The sequence below is a fragment of the Eublepharis macularius genome, chromosome 6 (genome assembly GCF_028583425.1).
Source record: "Eublepharis macularius isolate TG4126 chromosome 6, MPM_Emac_v1.0, whole genome shotgun sequence".
Classification (NCBI taxonomy): Eukaryota; Metazoa; Chordata; class Lepidosauria; order Squamata; family Eublepharidae; genus Eublepharis; species Eublepharis macularius.
In genome coordinates, this window is record NC_072795.1 from 64,001,732 (window position 1) to 64,026,616 (window position 24,885).

The 24,885-nt window shown below is 41.4% G+C and overlaps 1 protein-coding gene across 1 annotated transcript in view; it reads right to left on the reverse strand.

The window, feature by feature from the left end:
• Positions 1 to 15,583, reverse strand: part of R3HCC1L (R3H domain and coiled-coil containing 1 like) — a 39,906-nt gene extending 24,323 nt beyond the window's left edge. The window contains exon 1 of the mRNA XM_054983198.1: positions 15,503 to 15,583. The gene's annotated coding sequence lies outside the window, so the exon portion shown is untranslated. The remainder of the gene's footprint in view (positions 1 to 15,502) is intronic.
• Between the last annotated feature and the right edge of the window lie 9,302 nt (positions 15,584 to 24,885).

The following is a 24,885-nucleotide window of genomic DNA, read 5'->3' on the forward strand; positions in this document are numbered from 1 at the left end:
TTTGTTCCTCAGGCTCCCTCTCTCATCAACAATCTCATATCACTGACAGCACATGCTCCATACCTATGAAGCCCTTTCTGCCAGAGGATGCCAACTAATTATAGAACCTGACTAGCTATGAGGTCGGCTTGTTCCAACCCTGGACAGTAGTCTGGAGAATACAGTTGTTACAAGAATACTGAAGTCGGCTTTCCCTGACCCAGATACCACTTAAGCCAGGGCCAGTAATCTTTTATAATTAAAGAGCTAAAATACATGGAAATTTAAAGCAAGAGTTCAACAAAAGAACAGCTCGTTTGCATAACTGAAAATGTACAGTTTAACAGTACTAATAATTTACATGTTGATTAATAATCCTAGTTATTCTGGCACCCATCTACCCCTCCAAGGTACATTAATTTAAAGATTTCACTTTCTTTTTTAAAGAGCCTTACTTGGTTCCATACTGAGCCACATCTGGCTCTGGTGCCATGGGTTACAGGCCCCTGACTGAATGATTCCTGAGCTTGAGCCCAAACCTTCCTGGTTAGCGCCCAATATACATGTTCAAACAGGGAGCCTTTCTGAAGATAACTCAGCAGTCTGTTCTTACCTGCATAATCACCGCTTTCAGATTACCACAGCTTTTCATCACGAAGCAGCACAAACAGCACCATGACATGGTCCAAAGAATCGCAGCCATGAATACTTCATACAGAAGGTCTTGTCATGTCAGAATCTACAAACTTTCCAATGTCCTCCAACTCTGTCCCACCCCCCATGAGGAAATTCCGCTCCTTGCAAGCAAACACAACTGTTGTGTATGGACACCACACACTTGTATATATCTGGGAGTCCTAGTCCAATCAGGGCTCTCAACTCTACACACAAGAGCATTTAAAGAATATATTACGTAAGTTTATGATGCCCACACTTTATGTAGAAGCACACAGCAAGTATGTTTGCTGTGTAAAACGTGGAGCTGTCCTAATCCAAAGTATCAGATCGAACTCTGTTTACAGCCTGGCACAACTGTACAGCTCTGGTCACCCACATCAAAGAGGATATCATAAGAACCAGAAAAGGTGCATAAGAGGGCCACCCAAACAGTCAAGAGGGAGGAGCACCTTCCCTGCAAGAAACAGCTGAACAATTTGAGGCTTTTAGGCTGAGGACAGGAGATCACTGAGGACATGATAAAGATGGATAGAATTAAAATGGGATTTAGAAAGTGAAGAGAAATATGGGAGTCCAGAGGCATCTGATGGGACACAGAATGCTGGACCAGACAGACCCCTTGGTTTAGTCCAACATGACTCTTCTGATTCAAGAGGCCTTGATCATCTTGTTCTAGATAACTAGGCTATGGATAATGCGGCAGACTCTGCAGAGGTTTCTTTTTGTTTTTTTAGGGTGGGGAGAGTAACTGCAGTCCACAAATTTTATTTTCCAGGTTTTGTTATCTCCCTTGCATCTGCAGTCTATTACACACTTCATCAGACGCCCCCCGCCACGCCTCGGCACCAACCCATTTCATGCTCAAAGGATTGAATCAGTGTCCCTTGGCGTGTCTCCTTTTTACACTACACTGAGCAACGTAACTTCCAACTTGCTGCACTAAGTTCTACACTGAATCCCACAATCCACACTGCAGGACATGGAGGCTGAAAACCACAAAAGTAACGAAAACACTTGCTATCACTGGCGTTCCAGAAGCAGTGCTGGGAACAAGGTAGCTCTCAAACTGAGAAGGGCTACGGAGCCAAAGGAGAAGCTCAACACTGGTGGTTCTTAGGCTGGACATCTTTCATGGCAAGGGCAGACAAATCAGAATTACTCTTAGGGCTACTTCTATCAAATCAAAAGGGATGAATATGTCAGTGAAAGAAAACGAAACTTTTACTCAGTTTTTTTTTAAACCAATTCTCTGTCAACTCCCCTTTTCTCTGTATACCCCACAGCAAACTTTTTCTCCTCTTTGTGCACCACAGGGCGGTCTGAATCTCGCTAGATCATCATCAGGAGCTATGCAAAGCATGCATATTACTGCCATCGTGCAGTCACTCCCCATCCGTTATTGGGCTCAATTCAAAGTGTTGGTTACCACACACAAAGCCTTGGTCTTCCATATCTACAGGACCACCTCTTTCCCTGTGCTTCGCCATGGCAACTTCACTTATCTGAACAGGGCCTTTTGCAGGTGCCACCCTACAAAAGGGCAAAATCAACAGCTGCCTGTACACTCACATTCTCTGTTGTGGCCTCCACCTTATGGAATGATGTGCCAGAAGAGACGAGGAAAGCGCTTGTTCTTCCAGCCTTCCACAAACTATGCAAAACTGAATTATTCAGAAGGGCTTTTTACACAGAAAATAGGACTGTGCTGTAAGGAAATGGTTTGGAGAGAGAGGAACTGGTAAAGGGGCATGGACTGTTTTGGGGGTTTTTTAGAGTAAAGATTTTATTTAAAAAGAAAGATTATAACAATAGAAAGTGCACAAAAACTTATATAAGCTCTACATCTGAATTTAGATTAAGGTAACAGAGAGAGATATTCTGGATATATAACAGCATAACTAAATTATATAATAGCTCTCATCCTCACTCCTTAGTTGCTTATACCCAAACTTTAATGGCAATAATTTGTAATCAGTCATTTCTCCTGTGTTTTATCTTTATAACATAATTACCTTAATTTAGCTTAGTTTTAACCTAAGTAACCAAAGAAATCTTTCCATTTTTTCCAGAATTCCACTATTGGTCTATTGTGCACATAAGAAGTTAATTTGGCCATTGATGCATATTCGAACATCTTGCCTTTCCACTCTGGCATGTCAGGGCACAAATCTGTTTTCCATTTCATTGCATATAGTACTCTTGCAGCTGTCACCATGTATCAGAAAAGACCTCCCTGTTCTTTTGTAACATTATTCAGTAAAATGTTTAGTAGCATATTTTTCAGGTTTAGCTCAAATCTGAGCTTGAGAATCTTTTGCATCTCCTCATGTATCTTTATCCAATATCTTTGTGCTTTCTTATATGTCCACCACATGTGATAAAATGTTGCATCTGTGCACTGACATTTCCAACACTATCCACTATAGTCTTTACTAATTCTTGCAATGTCTTTGGGGGTAGTATACTATCTAAAGAACATTCTATACCAGTTACATAAGAACATAAGAGAAGCCATGTTGGATTAGGCCAGTGGCCCATCCAGTCCAACACTCTGTATCACACAGTGGCCAAAAAAACAGGTGTCATCAGGAGGTCTGCCAGTCGGGAAGGGACACTAGAAGCCCTCCCACAGATTGCCCCTCCAAACACCAAGAATACAGAGCATCACTGCCCTAGACAGAGAGTTCCATCTATACCTTGTGGCTAATAGCCACTGATGGACCTCTGCTCCATATGTTTATCCAAACCCCTCTTGAAGCTGCCTATGCTTGAAGCTGCCACCACCTCCTGTGGCAGTGAAGTCTACGTGTTAATCGCTCTTTGGGTGAAGAAGTACTTCCGTTTATCCATTCTAACCTGACTGCTCAGCAATTTCATTGAGTGCCCACGAATTCTTGTATTGTGAGAAAAATACTTCTTTCCCTACCTTCTCTATCCCATGCATAATCTTGTAAATCTCTATCATGTCACCCCCTCAGTCGTCATTTCTCCAAGGTAAAGAGCCCCAAGTGCTTTAACCTTTCTTCATAGGGGAAGTGTTCCATCCCTTTAATCATTCTAGTTGCCCTTTTCTGCACTTTTTCCACTGCTATAATATCTTTTTTGTGGTGTGGTGACCAGAATTGTACACAGTATTCCAAATGAGGCCATACCGCTGATTTATACAGGGGCATTATGATACTAGCTGATTTGTTTTCAGTTCCCTTCCTAATAATCCCCAGCCTTTTTTATTGCCGTTGCACACTGTATTGACATTTTCAGTGAATTATCTACCACGACTCCAAGATCTCTCTCTTGGTCAGTCTCTGCCAGTTTGGACCCCATCATTGTGTATTTATATTTGGGATTTTTGGCCTCAATGTGCATTACTTGGTACTTGGCCACGCTGAACCTCATTTGCCACATTGACATCCACTTGCCCAGCTCGACATCCCTTTGGAGTGCCTCACAATCTTCCCTGGTTCTCTCTTAACAACTGACAATCTGTAAATGTAATATATTTAGTCCACAGATCTTCCCATTGAATCACAAGGATATTTTCTCTGAAGTTTTTCATCCATTTTAACACACAGATTTTGACTTGCTCCATTTCTGTGCAGTATTGCAATAAAATTTTGTAAATTTTTCCTAATAGATGCTTCAGGTCACCTCTTATTAATGATTCGAATTCTGTTTTTTCTCTTAATCTACTACCGTCTTTAAGAGTGTGTTCTTTAAACCTAGATACTGTTTGGTGATACATCAACCATGGAAAAATTTTCCCCTTGAACTTGAATTTCTTGCCAAGTTTTCACATTTCCTTGCTTGTCTATCATAGATTCATAGCTGAGCTGATCAATATTTCTGGTGGCAGTGTCACAGTGAGCATTTATTGGAGACATCAATGGCGAGATTGGTGGGCTCAATCTATTTCTGCACTGAAACCATATTTTAAATAGTATAGTATATGGTATATGGATCCCACCCTGCTTTTGAATGGATTTTAGTGATTTCTTAAGCCATAAATAATTATGAATGCCCTCTTTAGCATCCATTGTCTATAATTTGATGTGTCTTCTACTTGGATTTATAATCTAATCGGTTATCCAAACCAATGCTGCCACCTGGCGATACAGTTTAATATTTGGTACTGCCAATCCTCCTTGTTTTTTGTCATCCTGTAATACTTTAAATCTTATCCTTGGTTTCTTCCATTTCCATATGAAGTCATTTATTACTTTTTGCCATTTGTTTAAAATCTTTTGATCTATATGAATTGGGATAATTTGAAACAGGAAACTCAATTTTGATAGTATAGTCATTTTAACAGCAGAGATTCTTCCTAGTCATGAAATATTCAATTGAAAAAAGGGGAGCAGGGACTGTTGACTGTACTACTATGTACCATCTTTTGCTGTAATTATGCTCCTACTGGAGAGTTTCTCCATGTCCACAGGTCATGTCAATTTCTTTGTTTTGTTTTAGCTTATGTTTTGTTTTAGAATTGTTTCTGCTCTGTATCAGATTTTTGCTTATTTCACATTCCTATAGTATTGTTTACTAAGCGTATCTTTTATTGAATACCCCAGCCATTGTGTAATTAGCCTTGAGTCTCAGTGAGAAAGGCGAACCATAAATAACGTAAATAAAAAATTAATAAAAATACCACATATCTCCACCTTTCTCAGCTGCACATCCCTTTATTTCTCCATCCACAGATTTCTCTGCAGCCTCATCTGTTACTCTCTCCCTTTTTGCCAAGATATCCATATGTAGATGCCTTGACAGACTAGAGCTTGTTTCCTGCCTACAAACTGGAATTATAAAATATGGTTTAATCCTGGTTTAGAATTATAGTTTGTGGGAAGGAACTCCAATAGGCCCAGGCGTGTGTATGTGGACATCACAAGAAATGGGGGTTCAAATGAAGGTAAGCCAGGAAGCTTTCAATCACACTCTGTGCATGAGGGGAGGCGACATCAAGCACAACAAGCACAGCAAACAACCCACATACATGCCCATCACAAGCAATCAGGGATTTGTCATAGTATCTGAATGTGTTACTCTCCCTGCCATTCACATAGTGAGAGAATCTCAGACATAGGTGGGCCAGGCAGCATGGTTGGCTGCCTACAACATGAAAATATAGCATCAACTGCGTTACTTGCCTTAGCCTAAGAAGAAGAAACAATGCAGACACACTGGGATTCTCCTGTCTCCACCCTTCTCAATTTTAATGTGTTTTAAGCATTTCCTCAAAGAAGTGGGAAAGGGCCATCTATACAGACCTGCCCATCACTTAAGATCAGCTTCTGAGATCTTCCTGGTGCATCCAGGCACATGGCAACCAGGTGAGAGCCTTCCCTCTGGTGGTACCCAGACTGCAAAATACCCATCTAGAAATACTTGTATAACATTGACTTTTCTACTTTCCAGGTAAAAGAGTTTTATTTCCTTCTCTGGAGGAGGATGTATTTTTGTTGCTGAACGCTGCTGTTTATTGTGACTTGTTGGATTTTTAATTTTTAGATGTTGTATTTGGATTTTATTGCATTGCTTTTAGGTTGTAAGCTGCCATTAAGGGTTTGACAGCACAAAAGCAAGATATAAATGTCTTTAAAGGGTAAATATTTAGAATTATTGGAGCAATTATGCAATGAACAAAGGTAAACTAGAAGGTGGAAGGGAGAAAGAGCTGAAGCTGACTGAAAATCAGGAGCCCAAAGTGACTTAGTGGTACATTCTGCCAACAGGTGGCCAAAAGCCACCCAGCAACACTTATACAGAAAGTCCAAAGCAAACAAACTGCCTACAAAATAGCCCCCTCCTGTTCCACTACATCTGCAATCCACCCTTGGAACATACTCTTGCCAGGGCCCCACTCTTGGCAGCAGCAATTGGGATTCTAGAAACTGCTGAGTACAACAGGGAACAGTAGCCACTGCTAGGGGAACACCACTCATTTGGGTGGGGGGAGAGACTCACACAAAGCCCTCTACCACACCTGCAGTTAGTCAGTTGTTCAAGCTGAAGTGGCACCCCATGAGCTCCCAGCAGCCTGGATTGCTTCCTGGCAGCAAACTGTATTTTTAGCCTTTGAGGTTTCCGATTCCACTCAATCCATAATTCCATCAATAGAATATTTAACCTTAAAGCCTTGATCACAGGAGAGAAACTGCCACCCTTTGGGCTGGCCAATGAAGAGAAGACAATGCCAGGCATCCTTTGCCTCACAGCTCTGAGAAGCTAAGAGTTTTTACACCAGCTGTGCTCTTGGCCCTAGGGATTTTGCTGCCACCTTCTTCAGGCTCAGCATCGACCAGAGAGCATCTGCCTACACATCCCCTTTCCCACCTGCTTTTGTGATGTGGGAGCAGCTCTGGATTGGTGCTTAGGGAGCAGTGAAGTGCCCTTGAGGGACAGCACCAGGTGTCATTCAGCGCTCATACACGCACAATGTCACTCTTTATTGTCTGCTGCATAACAGGCACTTCTTACAAAATAATAACGCTAATAAAAAGAGAGAAGTGCAAGGAGACTCCAAACAGCCCAAATTAGAAAGCCCTTTAGATTGCTCCACTCATTTAGTCTCCAGGCACATGGGAAGAGTGCCTCCCCCTCAGTGGGAGCACCTTGATAAAAGAAATATGAGGCCTTACAGTGTTAATTTCTCCAGGTCTCTTATTAAGTGCTGGACAGCTACAATATAACCTGAATATCCTCATGAAAACCCCACCCATGCTCAGCAACAAATATGGTCCTCGTGGCCCAAAATACTTAACACTTGAGTTCCCCCACGCACCCTTACCACACACACAAACCCCCTCATTTATTGCAAGCTGGGGAATCTCCCAATGATAATTAACCTCTGTCAGTTGGGACAATGTATTATCCATTAACGTAACAGCTTTTCCTGAGACAAGCATTGCTTTGCAGGAGAAAAGGAACTTTGATTAAGTACTGCAGCCACTGCCCAAACCTGCAACTAGCATCCAGCTGCCCTGGTGAACACCAACACTAGCAACGTACAAAGCTATACATCCATTCTAAGACTACTGCTGCTTCACTTCACTCTCTAGCACTAAGCACACAAATGCAGACATAACCCATCATCTCTCTTCTGGGTTGCAGCATAAGCCACAATGGCCAGCCCCATTCCTTTTTCTCTTTCCGGCAGAGTAAAAGCCTGGCCTGGGCTCAGCTTTTCCCCATGCAGTGGGAGGCGCTATGATTGTTGCAAAATCCTTCACACACAGTGGTCTAAGATGCAACTATGGAGATCATACCATTAAGTTTGCTGCTGCAGCAAAGGAAGAATTTAGCTTTCCATTCAGCAGCAACAGACAAAGCCTCCAAACCAGTAACCAAAAAACACTTACCTTAGGGGCTCTGCCACACTTCCTTGCATTTCCGGATCTCCATGCAACACTCTTTGGTGAGTAAATAGCTTGGAATCCAGACAGCTGGGTGGCAAACCAGTTCCCGTATCTCCACCCTGCCCTGAATTTAGCACCATCTAGTTCCATATCTATCTTGACCCCACTCAACAACTGATGCTATACTATTCTACATCCCTTTCTAAAAATTCTCTTGCCCTTTACAGTTATTTAGTAAGCATACAAAGAACAGAGTGCACGTCATAAGCCTCCCAAGCATCTAAAGGCAAGACCCTTTTTAAACGACACAAAAAGAAGGAATTCACTCATTTTCTTCATATTTCGGGTTTTCTGAAATGGTTCAGAAGAACCTACCGTTTCTAATGCCTGTTCCTCACTAAAACTGAGTTTGAAGTCAATAGCATTTTTATAAAGCTGCACGGAAGAGACAATGCAACAAAGGAGGAGAGTGAATTAATGTCTGACCAAAAAGACTAAAGAAATTAGGTAGGATTTTACAGATATATCAAGGGTAGTGGCCCTGCTGGAGAGGACATTAATAAATAAGCAGAGAATTAACAAGGAATCCAGCAGGAATAAAATTATTTAAATCTATCTTGAACCAGAAAAATAAAAATGAGAGGAATGACCTTGTGGGGGAAAAGTCACTATACCCTTACATACATATAAACCTAGTTCCTCACAGTGACTTGCATCACAGTAAAAAACAGGTTTGGCCAGTTAAATTAAAGCAACCTGGTCAGCTATTGGTAAAAAGTGGGATTCTGGTTAGGGGGCCTAAACTATACAGAGTTTGCAATGCTGGTGCCCCTCCCTGATTCCACCCATGGCAGTTTCTGTCTGGATTTTCAGTAGGAGATAGTGCTGCAGTTGTGGAATAGTCTGCTGCCAAGCCTTGCATCAATACAGAGCATAAGAAAGGGACCAGACCAAGAAAAAGTGGAAATAAGCCTGAACGCATCGAGACAGTGACGGGATCATGGGTGATCAGGGCAACCAGGATTAAAAGAGCACAAGATTGACTCTATCAAAATTGCCATCAAAAGATACTGGGTGGAGTAACAGCATTAAAATTCAATGTGACTGAACTTCAGGGAAAGATTCCCAAAATTTTATTTTCAAATGCCTGACAATTACATTTGCAGATGACACTAAAGGGGAATTTGCGGCAAAGAGCTGAGAGAGCGAGGAAATAATTCAAAGGAAGTGAGCGAGGCTAGAAATAAAACACGATTCAGGCGGGCAAGGCGCAGCTTGCAGAGATGGGGGAAATGCAGACATTCAGCAGGGACAGAAACCTGGAAAGAGACAGGGTGAGAGCAAATTGGAGATGAGCTGACAATGATGAAAGAGCTGCTGCTATTTCAGGCTGCAGAAACATCACACCCCAGAGGAAGGGGGGACGAAAGACCAGATGCACCCATGATCACACAGATCAGCTTTGCCCATTGAAAAATGGATGGAATTGACAGGGCACACCAGAAGGATTAAAGAGGCAGAGGCAAAAGGAAGTGGCATTCCCTGTGATGGCTAGACCTCTGATGTCCTCTCACATGCACAGCAGCCCCTGTATGAATCACCAGGCATGCTCCTCCCTTCTCCTTTACTTCCAGCAAGTTCTCAGACAGTAGTATTTGGCAATAATTAAGTCTCTCCACTTTAGGAAGAAGTTCCTGTAGTGAGGAGGGTCCAGGATACATGTCTTTTAAAAGTACCCAATTAAGAGCAAGTGGCTGGCTGCATTACCAGCTGTACCCACCTCCTTTCTAGCACATCTACAAAGCTTGAAGAGGCCCATTTGAACCTCCTAATCTTGTCTTTATAAAGCCCATAGAACTCTTTTGAAAAACACGAGCTGCACCACCAATGGTTTCACTCATCAGAAAACTGAGTTAACCAATCTCCTGTCAGAATACTGAGAATTCTGGTTATTTTTACAAACTAACTTTTGAGTCAGCTGAAGAGGGCTGAACCTTGAAAATAAGAATGTAAGCAAGATTCTTTCCAAACTTGCTGTCTCCTTGGTGGGCTCTCTTCAGCTACTCTGTTCTCCACTGAACTTCACTACTTTTCTTACTGAGATTTTCTACAAATTCTTGCTAACTGTGTTACTTATGTGCATTTTTCCCAAGCCAGGACTGATATTTTTAAATAGGGATGAATATACTTGATTTGCATTTAAAGAATACAATGAAAATTTGGTTTATGGAAATATTATGTACATAACTATATTATTATGTATTTATGTCTTTCTCACTGAGATCCAAGGCAGACTACATAGTGCAAGTGGAATACAATATAGTCAACAGCTGGGACACTTAATGTCAGCCATGTTAGTCTGTTGTAGCAAAGGCAAGTATCATTTCATCTTAAAGACTAATATATGTATTATCACATAAGTTTCCATGGACTAAAATCCACTTCATTGGATATGTAACATAGTATCCTTAGTTGGTAGTATATATATATATATACACACACACACACCCAATATAGATAAAAATAAATATAGCTAGTAAGGCTTAAGTTCATGAAATGCAACATTGAATGCTTAGAAAACTGTAACATCATCAAGAAGACACTCTGACAACTGTAAAGCCCTAGGTTTTGGTGGGGACATTTGTCTTTATTGTTGCTGAGACTACAAGATTTAAGATTCAAAATGATGTCACACAACCAGACCATTGATATCCTCCTTAAGTAATATTTTATATACATCTCAGACTGTGTCCCCCACCCTCCCTAGCTTTAAGGAAGAGTTCTGTGGAGCTTAAAAGCTCATACTCGCTATGAAATGTTGCTGCAAAGGCTGCAAAGTCCCAGCCCCAGCATCAATTCCTACCCCTATTCCTCTCTAAATCCCAATACAACACAAATACAGTTCTTGTCAGAAAGTGACCCATCACACAGCTGGTCACCCCCCCCCCCACCACCAGCATATGTGAACAACGCAAAGAAGCTGAAGCACGGCAGTGAATAATGGCAGTTATGGGGTGCACTGGCAGGAGACAGTGAAAAACGCAGCCTGGCGGCTGGGAATGAAGGGTATATGTTTTACGAGGCATCGAGTGCCTGGGACTGCATGCACACCAGGAGAGGAGGGAGCTGCAGCACAGTAGTAGGGGATACCATATAACTTCCATCCTGCGGGAGCTCTGACAAACAAAATCTCTCTCTAATTCAATAAAGTCCCAGCAGTTTCTGTGGTTCATCCATCGTGCCCAAGGGACTGCAGCCGCTACTCACATAAATTGTTCCAATCCAATATGCACAGGGAAATGATGGGGAATACATAGGATGGGTGACATTGATGCACCTCTCCAAATACAGCATCAACTACCAGACAAGTCAGGAGTACAAACCCCTGTTTAGGCTGACAGCAGAAAAACCACATAAGGAGCATTCAAAACCACTTAAGAAAAGCCAACAGAGGCTAATTAATAGGAATCAGGGATCATTTGATCCTTAAGAAAAGTTTGGTACATCATGCTTTTGTGATCCATTTTTAGAGGAAACAATCTCATATGTCTGAACTGTGATACATTTGGAAAAGATCTTCCTACAAATATCATCTGATCAACTAAATGGGATACCAACTTTCTATACGCAAGTTGTGGCCATCACTCATCTGTTAAAAGTAACGGAAAAGGAGATTCTCAGATAAAAGGAAAGGAAAAGGAGATTCTCAGATTCTCAGTCTTAAATATATATGCAGGCTGCTTCAAACCACTCCCAAGTGGCATAGGAGGCAGGATGTTTAACAGGAGGGTGAGTGAGTGAGAACAGTATGTAAAATGGCACAAGGAGTATCAATGCCTGCCCATTATATATATATCCATTACACATTACATATTAAACTAGGCAGCCAGGGGCCCTTCTTCTTTCACATTTCACACAAAAGGGCATTAATAACTATAGATAATTCCAAACAATTTCTTTGCCTATGGAGAGAAAAATCTAAGTTCTCTGATCAGGTGCATTAAGTAAGTTTACCCAATACATTCATATAGACAGTTTTTTTTTAAAAAAAAGTTACAGAGCAGTCATAACCCATAAGGTCAGACAGTATTAGTGATTACAGAGAAAAAAAGTTGTGTAGGACTAGGCCACTTGAACACATTCTCCAACGTGGTTCTGCTGAGAGTTGTTGAGCAGATTCAAGTGCAATTGAATACATATTTTACCAGTTCTCTGGTATCTGTGTTAGCTTCATACCATCTTCTGGACACCAATTAAGAGGTTCGTTATAAGCCATAACATTCTTAAGGAACTAGCTTACATATATCAGGGATTACTTATTCCCCCATACCTGACTGTAAACTAAGATCTCCCTCGTAATTTACTAACTGTGCACCAAAACTGGGCAGCTGAACTAACAGATGCAGATACATTTTTGACACCCACACCACAGCTATGGTATGCCCTTCCCCTTAAGACATGATTCTGATGGAGAGGCTTTCCCAGTACCTTTTGGGGTGATTTATTATAGAATAATTGTTCCTCCCTCAGTTCACAGAGAACTGTCAACAGTGGAAATATATAAAGCTGTATTGTAATAATCAGAAATATTGTGGCGTAATAAAACAAAATAATACAACTGCTTAAGATTTTTCAGAACCAGAGCATCTTTTGTTATAATGGTTAAGAATGTTTGATTTGGGACGGCTTTGGATATGGTTCCAGACACCTTTCAGTTAGTAGTATAGACCTTGCCTGACACACTCAGGGCCAAACTACAGAACTCACTTTCCCTACAGCCACACATTAGCTGTGAGAAACATAGTTTTAAAAAGTCTGAGAGGGCCCAATTTGGCTGAGGAGTCAGTACCATGGCAGGGAGGGAACACTGCACATACAGCTCCAAAATGTGGCAGATAACTCACTCCCCTAGCAGTTTAGGCTCAGGAAAACGGGGGTAGGGGAGCCCTTCCCTCATGGTTCCAAGCTGAATTGGCCCTTGCAGACTTTTAAAATGATGCTCCTCACCAATGATGCACAGGTGGAGGGAAAACAAGCAAACTCAACTTGCTAAAAAACATGTCCTATAGCTTTGTAATCAGGCTAACAAGTATACAGTAATGGTACCTCGCTATACAGCCCCCATGACATGGAAAGGGGGCTCTGTGGCATCACTGCCCTCCTCCATGCCTGTGCCTCAGTCAACTTTCAGAACTCTTCAAAATGGAACAGGCGTCAGAAAGCAAAGCACCATGGGCCTCACAGGCAGTGATGTCACAAACACCATCCAACAAGGTTCTGCAAGATTGGCACAACTTTATTCCACAGGGCACAACACTACAGGGGTTGTTGGAAAAGGAAAGGGGAGACAATCGCATTTTCCTAATCACAACAGGATTTTAGTCTAGTGGCACCAACAGGATTTTCAGGGTATGAGTTTTCAAGAGTCAAGTATTTGAAGAAGGGAGCTTTGACTCTCAAAAGCTCATACCCTGAAAATTTTATTTTTTTTATTAATTTTTTTATAACAATAAACTATTAAACTATATACAATCATGAATTTGCAGTCATACAAGAAGTTAATACTAAAATCCATTAATAAATACATACATCAAAATTAATAAACACATAACATGTCATAATAAGTAACAATTGAATGAATATTAAAGCAATTTAGAGGGTTATATCTGAGCATATATCTGAACAAATATAAGGAGAAAGTACTCGTAAATTCTAACATATTAAATTGACAGATTACTTATATATTTGCATATGTATGAGAGAGTTTAAGACCAGGTGAGGAACTATTATTTTTGAGATATTCAACGAAAGGAAACAATTTCTCAATAAAGTTGGTTGTTCTTGAAAAATTTTCTACTTGGTAAATTTTATCATATAGCTTTTCTGATATATAATGGTCCCAGATTTTTTTGGTGCCAGTTATCAATTGAGGGTGTAGACTTAGATTTCCAAAAGGTAGCTATTGCGCTTTGTGCGGCTACTAGTAGGGTGGCTATTAGGTCTCTTCTTATTGTTGAAATTTGGTCTTGGTATTTGTCCCATTGGTCCAATAGAATAATTTCTGGCATCAGGGAGATTTCATATCCTATTATTTTCCAAATTTCCTTTAGCACTGCTTTCCAAAACGATTCAATATGTTTACATCTCCACCAACAATGGGCAAAGTTCCCTTCCTCCCCACAATTTTTCCAGCAGTTAGGTGGAGATGTGGAAGAAATCTGGGGAAGTTTCTTTGGTGTTATATACCATCTGTTAATTAATTTATAAGTTTGTATTTTGGTAACAATACATTTTGAAGTATTAATGTTGGACGACCATATTCGATTCCATCTATCAGTGGATTTTTCAATTTGGCAATCTTGAAATCATTGGTCCTGATACTTCCATGTTTTTTTTTAATAAATTTTTTTATTTTTCATAGATACTTCCATGTTTTAGTTGTTTGGGTAGATAGTATTATATTATATGTTTTAGATATCATTCCCTTGCTATGATTTGAAGCTGAATCTATTAGATTCTCAAATTCTGATATGGGAGTGTCAAGTAATATGTTCAGGTCAATGTGGTCAGCTAGATTCTGTAATTGCAGGTAGCTAAACTAGTGAATTTTTTGATTAATTATGCATTCTATTTCTGATTTTTCCAATAAACCTCTACCAGATGGGATACCTACTAATCTAGATAGCTCAACTCTACTCCAGAACTCATTGAAGGACTTGTCTAGTCCTAGCAGAGACCAGCATTGATATGTGAAAGTAGAATACCTTGATATCTTTGGTACTAGATTTTTCCTGTTCTGGTCCCATATTTTCAGCAAAGAGGTTAAATAGATGTTATGTTGGATTGTTTTGGGACGGTCCTTTGTGTGCCAGTTATCAATTGAGGGTGTAGACTTAGATTTCCAAAAGGTAGCTATTGCGCTCTTTGCGGCTACTAGTAGGGTGGCTATTAGGTCGCTTCTTATTGTTAAAATTTACCCTGAAAATCTTGTTGGTCTCTCAGCTTCCAATGGACTCAAACCCTGCTGTTATTCTGCAGCCCCACAGGGCTACCCACATGAAACTATCCCCAATAACAAAATACTCTGGCAGAAGCACTAGGAAAATACAATGCTCGCACATCAGAACCACCTGTTTTACGAAACAACTGCACGCCTATTACACAACATTCACTAGGAAAACCCTCAAAAGAGGCTTTTCCCTTTACACCGCCCACATCAAAGAATCCCATTACGCCCCCCCCCTCTCTTTCTTTTCTTGGGGTCGCTGCCTACTTGTTGGCGGCGTATGCAATGCCTAACCGTCAGAGGCGGACACAGCAGAGTTGGAAACACCGAAAATGAAACAGTGCGGGGGGGAGGGTAGAGCAAGACTTCCAAGGGAGAGAAAGAAGAGCCGCCGCTCCCGAGAAGTCGAGAGAAGGAAGAGAGCCGAGAACCAAACTAAGACCCCTCATAGTAATGACAGCCCGGGGGGGGGGGGGGTGTTTACCGGACGCTGGGCCGGGAGGCGCTGCCTCAGCTGCTTCCGCCTTCGCCTCTTCCTCCCGCTCTCGATCTGGCCCCGCCCTTTTCGCGCGCAGGGGCCGCTGGGAATAGTAGTCTCTTCCCTCTCCCGGTAAAGGGCCTCAGAGCTGAAAAAATAAGGGAATAGAGCTGATCGTCTTTCGTCAGCCGTGCCTTTCTCACCCCCGAGTCGCTTTCTCCAGTCCTCCTGTGCTGCTCCCCGCATCCTCCAGGCCTGTCGTCCTAGTTCATTCAGTCTCGCACATCGTGCAGGGAAATAAAGTGCTGGGACCTCCTCCTGCTCGTAATCGCACCCTGTGGTCTACTGGAGCCTCGAAGGCTTTCTTTCCTTGAACCTCACGCGTACTGCGGGCTGGTTTTAGTTTTGCAATGGCGAGGGAAAGACACTCTGTATATGCTCTGATGATGTCTGCTCTGCAAACCCGGAAGAAGAAGAATGGCGTTCAAATAGAAAGCAACGTCCAACTCTCCTGTCTAATATACTGCTTGGGTTTCAAGGAGGCATTGCCCCCCACCCCCACCTCTTAGTGACTGGCCCCTTTCCTACCCTTTTAGAAGGCTCCAGGGAGTCATGTCTGCTTCTCCTCCCTGCTGCGTCCAACTCTCCACGTGGCTCTGGCCATCATGTCTCTGCAGCTGGCGCATGTTGTGTTCTTAATGCTAGGCGTCAGAATAAGGGGGTCGCATAGTTTCAAACAGGAGTACAGTTTTATAACTCATGTTCTTTCTCGTGTGGATCTGCAGTGACACCTTTCTTTCTCCCTGTTCCTACAGGTAACAAATCCTTCAGCGGACCCAGGCAGTCTAAAACACTGCCCTGGATTCAAGGAACAGCTGAGGGAGTTAGTCTCCTCTTGCCCTGTATTGTTTACCCATACTTTGATCCCAAGTTGGATCTGTCTTTAGCCAGAATGAAGAGGGCATAAGATATCCAAGCACTTTCCTGGTTGCTGTGCATTTAGCCTCATTGAACTGGCTCACCCCAGAATTATATGCATAATTTGTACAGAACCCTATAGGAACAGAGTAAGGGCTGCGCCTTCTAATGGGAGGAGCCACAATTGAGCAGGGTCAGGGAGAGTTTATTGTACTTTGGTCACATCATGAGAAGACAAGATTCTCTGGAAAAGTCAATAATGCTAGGAAACGTGGAAGGCAGTAGGAAAAGAGGAAGACCAAAAATGAGATGGCTTGACTCAATAAAAGAAGCCACGTCCTCCACTTTGCAAGATCTGAGCAAGTCTGTTAATGATAGGACATTTTGGAGGTCTCTCATTCATAGAATCGCCATAGGTCAGAGGTTGACAGCACATAACATGCACAGGAAGAGAGGCTTGTGGGTTTCATTACATCTGTGCTTGCCCTGAGCAACTGGAGATAGCAATGGCCTCTTTTACTTTGGGGAAATTATAACCCTCAAGGGGAGCTGCTAGGTATTTTACAGGGCCTCCCGGAGGGCAACTGCAGTAAAAGGTAGCAGCACCAGTGCTACCATTTGAAATGTTCTAGGGATCAGTCCTAGTGAGCTGTTATGCCTCCATTTAAGCCCCATTTTGAGCCAACCATGGGCCACAGGACAAGGTTGAAGATATTCATTTATTTATTTATGTCATTTATAGTCCGCCTTTCTCACTGACACTCAAGGCGGATTACACAGTATGAGCTTAGTACAGATGGTTTCTGATGTCCAGTTACTTATGCAACCCACTGATCTCCATGAATACATTCCCCTCATTCCTCCCTATGAGATGTCCTTTCTTTGTGACATCATCATGCAAAGTTTCTGGTTTCTTATTCATACTAAATTTGCAGGGAAAGCATTTTCTTGCATGCAGCCAGTGGCCATCATGCCTGAGGGGGACATACAAAAACAAAGCTCCAGGCTGAACACAGTAGGCGACAGTCATTTATTGAGATATTTATACGCTCATCTCCCCAATGGGGCCCAAAGCAGCTTCCAGCACTGATCTTAGTCTGACACTGTAACCACTACACCGCACCTCATGATGAGGATATATGATGATCAATAAGCCCAAAGCTTATTTAGAGGTACAAAACACCCAGTTCCTTATTCAAGGACATAATTGCAAGGAAAGCATCTAATTAGTTTCGTGACGATCTCTTAGACTTGATGCTAGGGGACAGTCTCCCAGTCATGGTGAAGTAGTATTTCTTCTGGCCCTCAGCTTAGAGTTTCAGGTATTCTTATTCATAGGGATAATTACAAAGGAAGAATATAATTGGCATAGGGGCATCATGCTTGAGAGTGACTTGCACAAAAAAAAAGCTTTGCACCAGACACAATGCTAGGGCATTTCATAGGGCATGGTATCCCTGTAGAAGGGATGCATGAACTAGGCCGATTCCAGATGGCCAGAAATTGCGTTTTTTCTGCGGAAATAATCGCTTAACGGCCACGTGTTCACTTTCGTCTCCATCCGCTTTGTCTTTTTTTTTTTTCGAAAATTTTTTATTGGGTTAGAATCCATTATTTTTACATTTACATTCAATTTTCCCCAATTTTTTCATCTCTAACCCCCTCCCTTTCCCCCCCTTTTTGTTGACTTCCAACAGCTTTCCAACCCTTTGTCTCCTTTCCCTTACTTCTATTAGATTCCTCTATCTAAAACAAATATATATTCTCCATTATTCTAAGCAGTACATCCTTAACTATTTTTAACATTATATGCCCAAACTGTAAGTCTTTGTTTCCATCTGAGATAAACAATTTATCCCATTTTTCAATTTCAAATATTTCTATATATCATAAACCATGTAAATCATACATTCATTTAGATCAAACAATTTGACTTATTCTCTATATGTTACTCATTCTATCTTTTTGTAATAATTCTATATATCTCTCATCACGTAGTCAATCAATTTGACTCATCTGTATCTTCAGACATTCAGTTTGGTACATTTTACAAAGCTTACCAAAAAAAAGAAACTATTGTTAGTTAATCAATCCTTATATTTAATCCTTATAGTTAATTATTTTCTATCTATATTCTGTTTGTTAACCTATATATATCTATATATATGTCAATCTATTAATCTGACTGCTTATTAATTCACATTTATCTCTTCTCCCCCCGGTAAAGTCTCCCCCCTCTACTTCAGTACTTCAGTAGTTCTCAAACTGCCACAGTTTTCCTCCCACCTCCCATTTCTTCTCCAGGTATTGTTTCAGCTTCTCCCAGTCTGTGTTGAACTGCCCTGAGTCCAGATCTCTCAGTTTTCTTGTCATCTTGTCCATTTCAGCCATATACAGCAATTTGTAAGTCCAATCTTCAATAGTTGGCACTTCTTGTACTTTCCATTTTTGCGCATACAAAAGTCTAGCTGCTGCTGTCATATAAAATATCAACGTCCTGTGTTGGGCTGGAATTCCCTCCATTCCCAAGTTCAGTAGCAGGAGTTCTGGGTTCTTATTAATTTGAAATTGTAAAATTTCACTCATTTCTCTTATTATTTCCCCCCAGTACTGCCTGGCTACCTCACACGACCACCACATATGATAGAGGGAGCCCTCATGCTTCTTACATTTCCAGCATTTATTAGAAGTATTCAAATTCCCTAGCGCAATCTTCTTTGGTGTCATGTACCAACGATAGATCATTTTGTAAATGTTCTCTTTGATATTAGTACATGTCGTTGTCTTCATTGTAGTTTTCCACAAGTATTCCCATGCCTCCATTGTTATTTCTTTATTAAAATTTATAGCCCATTTCACCATTTGTGTTTTAACTGTCTCATCCTCGGTATACCATTTCAACAGTACTTGGTATACCTTGGATATTCTTTTCTTGTCCTCTTTAAAAAGGGTCTGCTCTAGTTCCGAGTTCTCTGTTCGTATACCTCCCTTTACAGAGTCCGAGTTATACAAATCTCTGATCTGTCTATACTGGAACCAATCGTAGTTCGGTGATAGTTCCTCTTGCGTCTTTATTCTAAGTTTAGATGCTTATATTTTAGTTATTTCTTTGAATGTCAAACATTGTCGTTGGTTGTCAACAGCTCTCGGGTCTATCACCTCATATGGAACCACCCACCAAGGAGTTCCTTCTTGTAGGTAAATTCTGTACTTCTTCCAGATTGTATATAGACTTCTCCGTACAAAATGATGCAGGAACATCGAGTTGACCTTTACTTTGTCATGCCATAGGTATGCATGCCATCCAAATATTTTTTTATATCCCTCTAGGGCTAATAGTTTCTTGTTCTTTAATGTCATCCATTCTTTCAACCAAACTAGGCAGATTGCATCATGATAAAGTCTCAGATTGGGCAGTTGCATTCCGCCTCTTTCCTTTGCATCTTGTAAAACTTTCACTTTCACTCGAGGCTTCTTGCCTGCCCAAACAAAATCTGATATTTTCCTCTGCCATTTTTCAAATTGTTTAGAGTCTCTGATGATTGGTATTGTCTGTAGCAAAAACATTACTCTTGGTAACACATTCATCTTAACTGCTGCAATCCTGCCCAACCATGACAAATTCAGTCTATTCCATTTAATCAAGTCTCTCTCTATCTGAGTCCATAGTTTTTCATAATTGTTTTTGAATAGATCTATGTTCTTTGCAGTTAATTCGACTCCCAAATATTTCACTTTGCTTGTTACTTCACAGTCCGTTGTTTCCGTTAATAATTGTTGTTTCTGCTTAGTCATATTTTTACATAATATCTTTGACTTCTTTTTGTTGATATAAAAACCTGCCAAGTCTCCAAACTCCTTGATCTTATCTGTCACTCTTGGCATGTTCTCCAATGGGTCCTCTACAATTAACATTATGTCATCCGCAAATGCTCTGACCTTATATGTATAGTCCTTTATTTTTATTCCACGAATTTCCTCATCTTGACGTATTTGTATCATCAGAATCTCCAATACTAGAATGAACAACAATGGAGACAACGGGCAACCTTGTCTTGTTCCTTTACTTATCGTCAATTTCTTGGTCAATTCATCATTCACCACGATTGCTGCAGTCTGGTCTCTGTAAATTTCCTTAATTGCTCTGATGAATCTTTCTCCCAATTGTAGCTTTTCCATAGTGGCAAACATAAAGTCCCAGTTTAAATTGTCAAACGCTTTTTCAGCGTCTACAAAGAAGAAACCAACCTCTTTGTCACAACGCTTGTCATAATATTCAATAGCATTGATCACTGTCCTTAAATTGTCTCTTATTTGTCTGTCTGGCAAAAAGCCTGCTTGTTCCTCCTCTATAACTTCCGAGAGCCACCCCTTCACTCTCTCCGCCAATATCTTCGCAAAAATTTTAGTCATTATTGAGTAGCGATATAGGTCTATAATTTTTCACGTTAGTCAGGTCTTGGCCCTCTTTTGGGATCAATGATATGTTCGCTTCACTCCAAGTGTCTGGAATCCTTTGATCCCTTAAAACCCCATTCATCACCTCTTTTAGGAATGGTGCCAGTTCATTAGCCATTGTCTTATAAAATTTAGCCGTAAGTCCATCTGGCCCTGGCGCCTTTCCTAGATTTGCAGATTGTATTGCCTTACTTATTTCCTCGTCAGTTACTTCACTGTTCAACTTATTTCTCCAAGCTTCCGAGATTTCTGGAAGTTTGGTTTTCTCCAAATATGACGCTATTGATTCTTTATTTACTTCTTTTTTATTATACAGCTTAGCGTAGAATTTATAAAAGGCTCTACTAATGGTAGTCTGCTCCAAATACGTTTTGTTGTCTTCACAAATTTTATTTATTATTTTCTTTTCCCTTTTCTTCTTCAATTGCCATGCCAGGTACTTCCCAGGTTTATTAGCGCCCTCAAACGCTTTTTGATTCAGTCTTTTAAGATTCCACTCCAATTCTTTATTACTCATTGCTGTTAGCTGTTCTTGAAGTATTTTAATTTCCTGGTATATTTTCTTTTTCCCTGGTCTCTTTTTTAGCTGTATTTCTTTGGCTTTTATTTTCTCCTCAATCTCTTGTCTTTTCTCCTCTTTCTTCTTTCTTGCTCTACCATTTAAGTCCATTAGTATGCCCCTTATAACCGCCTTGTAAGCATCCCAAACTTTATTGGTTGGTACTTCTTTATTCACGTTGTATTGTATAAAAAACTTTGTCTCTCTTCTCAATATTTCCATATTCTCTCTTTCCTGTAACAAGTCCTCATTTATTCTCCATGCTTTCCTTTTTCTCCTTTTTCCTAATTTCCACATAATTGGGTTGTGATCTGAGCCTACCATCGGCATTATTTCTACCTCCTTAGTCCATAACGCTAAGTCTTTTGAGGCCCAGATCATATCAATTCTTGATAATGTAGAATGCCTTGCAGAATAAAAAGTAAACTGTCTGCTTTTAGGATATTCTCTCCTCCATACATCTTCGAGAGTCTCTTGTTGAATCAACTCAAAAAAAAGCTTTGGTAATAGTCCTCTTTTCTTTTGTGCCGTTGTAGTCTTTTTATCTAGTTCCAAGTCTGTCACTCCATTGAAGTCTCCAGCAAGAATTATCTGGTCATATGCAAAGTCGTCTAAATGCTTCCTCAAGTCCTCAAAGAAGCTTTCTTTTGCACCGTTAGGTGCATAAAGTCCGACTACCAACACTCTCTTTAAATTCCAAATACATTCCACTGCTACAAATCTAGCTTCCACATCTCTCATAACAAATTTTGGCTGTAGCTCCTCTTTTATGTACAGCACCACTCCTCTTTTTTTCTTGTTAGAGGCCGCTACAAATTCTTTGCCCAGTTTTCCAGATTTTAAATATTTTACATCCTGTTTTCTAATATGGGTCTCTTGCAAACAAACAATGTCACATTTTTGTTTTAGTAGCCAGTGAAAAATGTTTTTCCTCTTATTCGGTGAGTTTAGTCCATTTACATTCCAAGATAATACTTTACACTCCATACTCATAATCTTGTTGGTAAGTCTTTTGCATTGTCCTTAATAAATCGCTCCATCTCTCGCTCAGATCTGATGCGTTTTTTGGCCCCTCCAAACTCAAAGGACACTCCTTCTGGTAACTCCCATCTGTACCTGATTTTCATGTCCTTCAAAATCTGAATTAGCACTTTGTATTTTTTCCGATCTGATAATACTGATCTGGGCAGTTCCTTCATTATAATGATCGTCTTGCCATCAATCTCCAATGGATCTTGAAACTGTTTTGTCACAATCCTCTCTTTCATATTTCGTGTTGTAAACTGCACAATCACATCTCTTGGTAATTTCCTCTGGGTTGCAATTCTCGAATTCACACGGTATGCCACATCTAGGATAGCCACAACTTCCTCCTCCTCCTTCCCCAGGTATTCAGCCAACACCTCAGTCATCTGTTCTTGCGCTGACTTTCCTTCCACTTCTGGCAAGCCACGAAAACGTAGCTGCTTCTCCATATGTTTAGTTTCTGCAACTGACATTCTCCCCTTCACCAATCTCATCTCTGTTTGTTGCGTGTCTGCTAAATTCTCCATCGCGTCTTCTACTGTTTTAACTCTCTGCTGCGTTCCTTGTAATTCACTTCGTATTGTTTCCATACCTTTTTTCACTTCTGACAGCTCCGATTTTACTGTCTGTGTAACCTCTTTAACCTCTTTAATCAGCTCCAATTTCGTGTCCTTAAGTTCTTTAATCATATCTAAAAGTTTTTTGTCCAGATTTTTATCCAGGTTTTCTATTGCCGATTGCCACTCTTTTTTTGACATCGTGGGGCTTGCTTTAGCTCGCTCCCACGAATCCGCTCTCTTCCTTAACTCCGTGGCGTAAAATTTAACGTTTTTCTGTTTTAAATGTCCCGGTCTTCTTGCAAAAATTAAATTTTAAAGAGTCCAAAATGTCGGGCGTCTTTTCTCTATGGTTTCTCTATAATTTTGTAATCCAAGATGGCCTACTTCCTTTTCCGCTGAAGCCGCGACCCTTCCCCTTTCAAAAATGGCGATTCCCTACTTCCTGCCCTCCAGCAAGGGCCGCTTCTCTCCAGCCGCTCTATTGTTATTACGCACTTCCTGTCTCCCGTCTTCCCACAGCAGATCTCGCGATGGTGTCTTTTTCTCACAGCTCCAAAGCCACAGGTATTCAAAACAATGGTCCAATTTCTTTAATAACTTCTTTAAACTTAATCTCTTTTCAAATACAGTTCCTGCCGAGTCTTCCCCTCCTTTTCGCTAGTCTGTTGCAGTTTAAAAATCTACTTTTTTTCCTCTCTGTTTTTATCAATCTGTCCCGTATCAGAAGATAATGATCTTTACCTTCTCTTCACTTTTCTCGGGTTGTAATCGCTGTTTCGATTTTAAGTTCTCCTCTCAGCTTCTTCCCCCAATCGAAGCTTGGGTATGTAGGTCTTATGCCAGCCGAATTGGCCCCAAAACTGCCGCAGAGATTGTAGCCGACCCGTCGCAAGGTGGGACCTCAAGGATCGGGAGGGGACCCGTTGTGTAGAGCCCCCCCTCGTCCGAGATCTAGCTCACCCTAGGGTCTTGAGCGTTCTTTGCCTGCTCCCCGCCTGAGAGCAGTCGGCCGTGGGCTATTTTCACCCCACCGGCCGGTTAAAACGGCAGTCCGGTCAGCTCCGCAAATGGAGCTGCGTTAGACCTCCATGAATCCCAAACCGGAAGTCTCCATCCGCTTTGTCTCGCAGCGTGCCGTGCCGTCCCACTTCCGGATGTTCTCACGGCCAACTGAGGTACCCGGGATTGGTTGTTTCCTCCCCATCATAGTTGACGTCGGGGGCCTTCATCGGTTCGCATTTCAGGGTTTAAAAAAAAATATTTTTTATGTGTTTTGCGCAAATGTGCAAACGCACAGGTATGCAAATACGCAGCGTCGACGTTTGTGTGCTTTTGTGCATTTGTGCAGGTAGGCCGATTCTAGATGGGCACAAATAGAGCGAGTGCTTTCGCTTTTTCAGCGACCTCACTCGTAAAAACCCACAATTTCCCGTCCCGGCTTACCTGCGGTCCATGGCGCTCAGTTGCACTCTATAAGCGGATGGTGTGAACACGGTATTGCGGGTTTGCACACTTCTGGACGCTTCGTCGCCGCGGAGAGGCCCTCCCCTTTCCCTCCTTCCTTTGCCGGCTGGCCGGCAACAATATTCCCTTATTTTTTTAAAAAAAAACAGGTGCCATTTGCAGTCACACGTTTGCACAAATGCACAAAAGCGCACAAAAGTCTACGCTGCATATTCACATACCTGCACGTTTGCGCATTTGCGCAAAACACGTAAAAAATTTTTTTTAAAAACACCGAAATGCGAACCAATGAAGGCCCCCGACGTCAACTGTGACAGGGAGGAAACAACCAATCCTGGGTACCTCAGTTGGCCGTGTGAACATCCGGAAGCGGGACGGCACGGCACGCTGCGAGACAAAGCGGA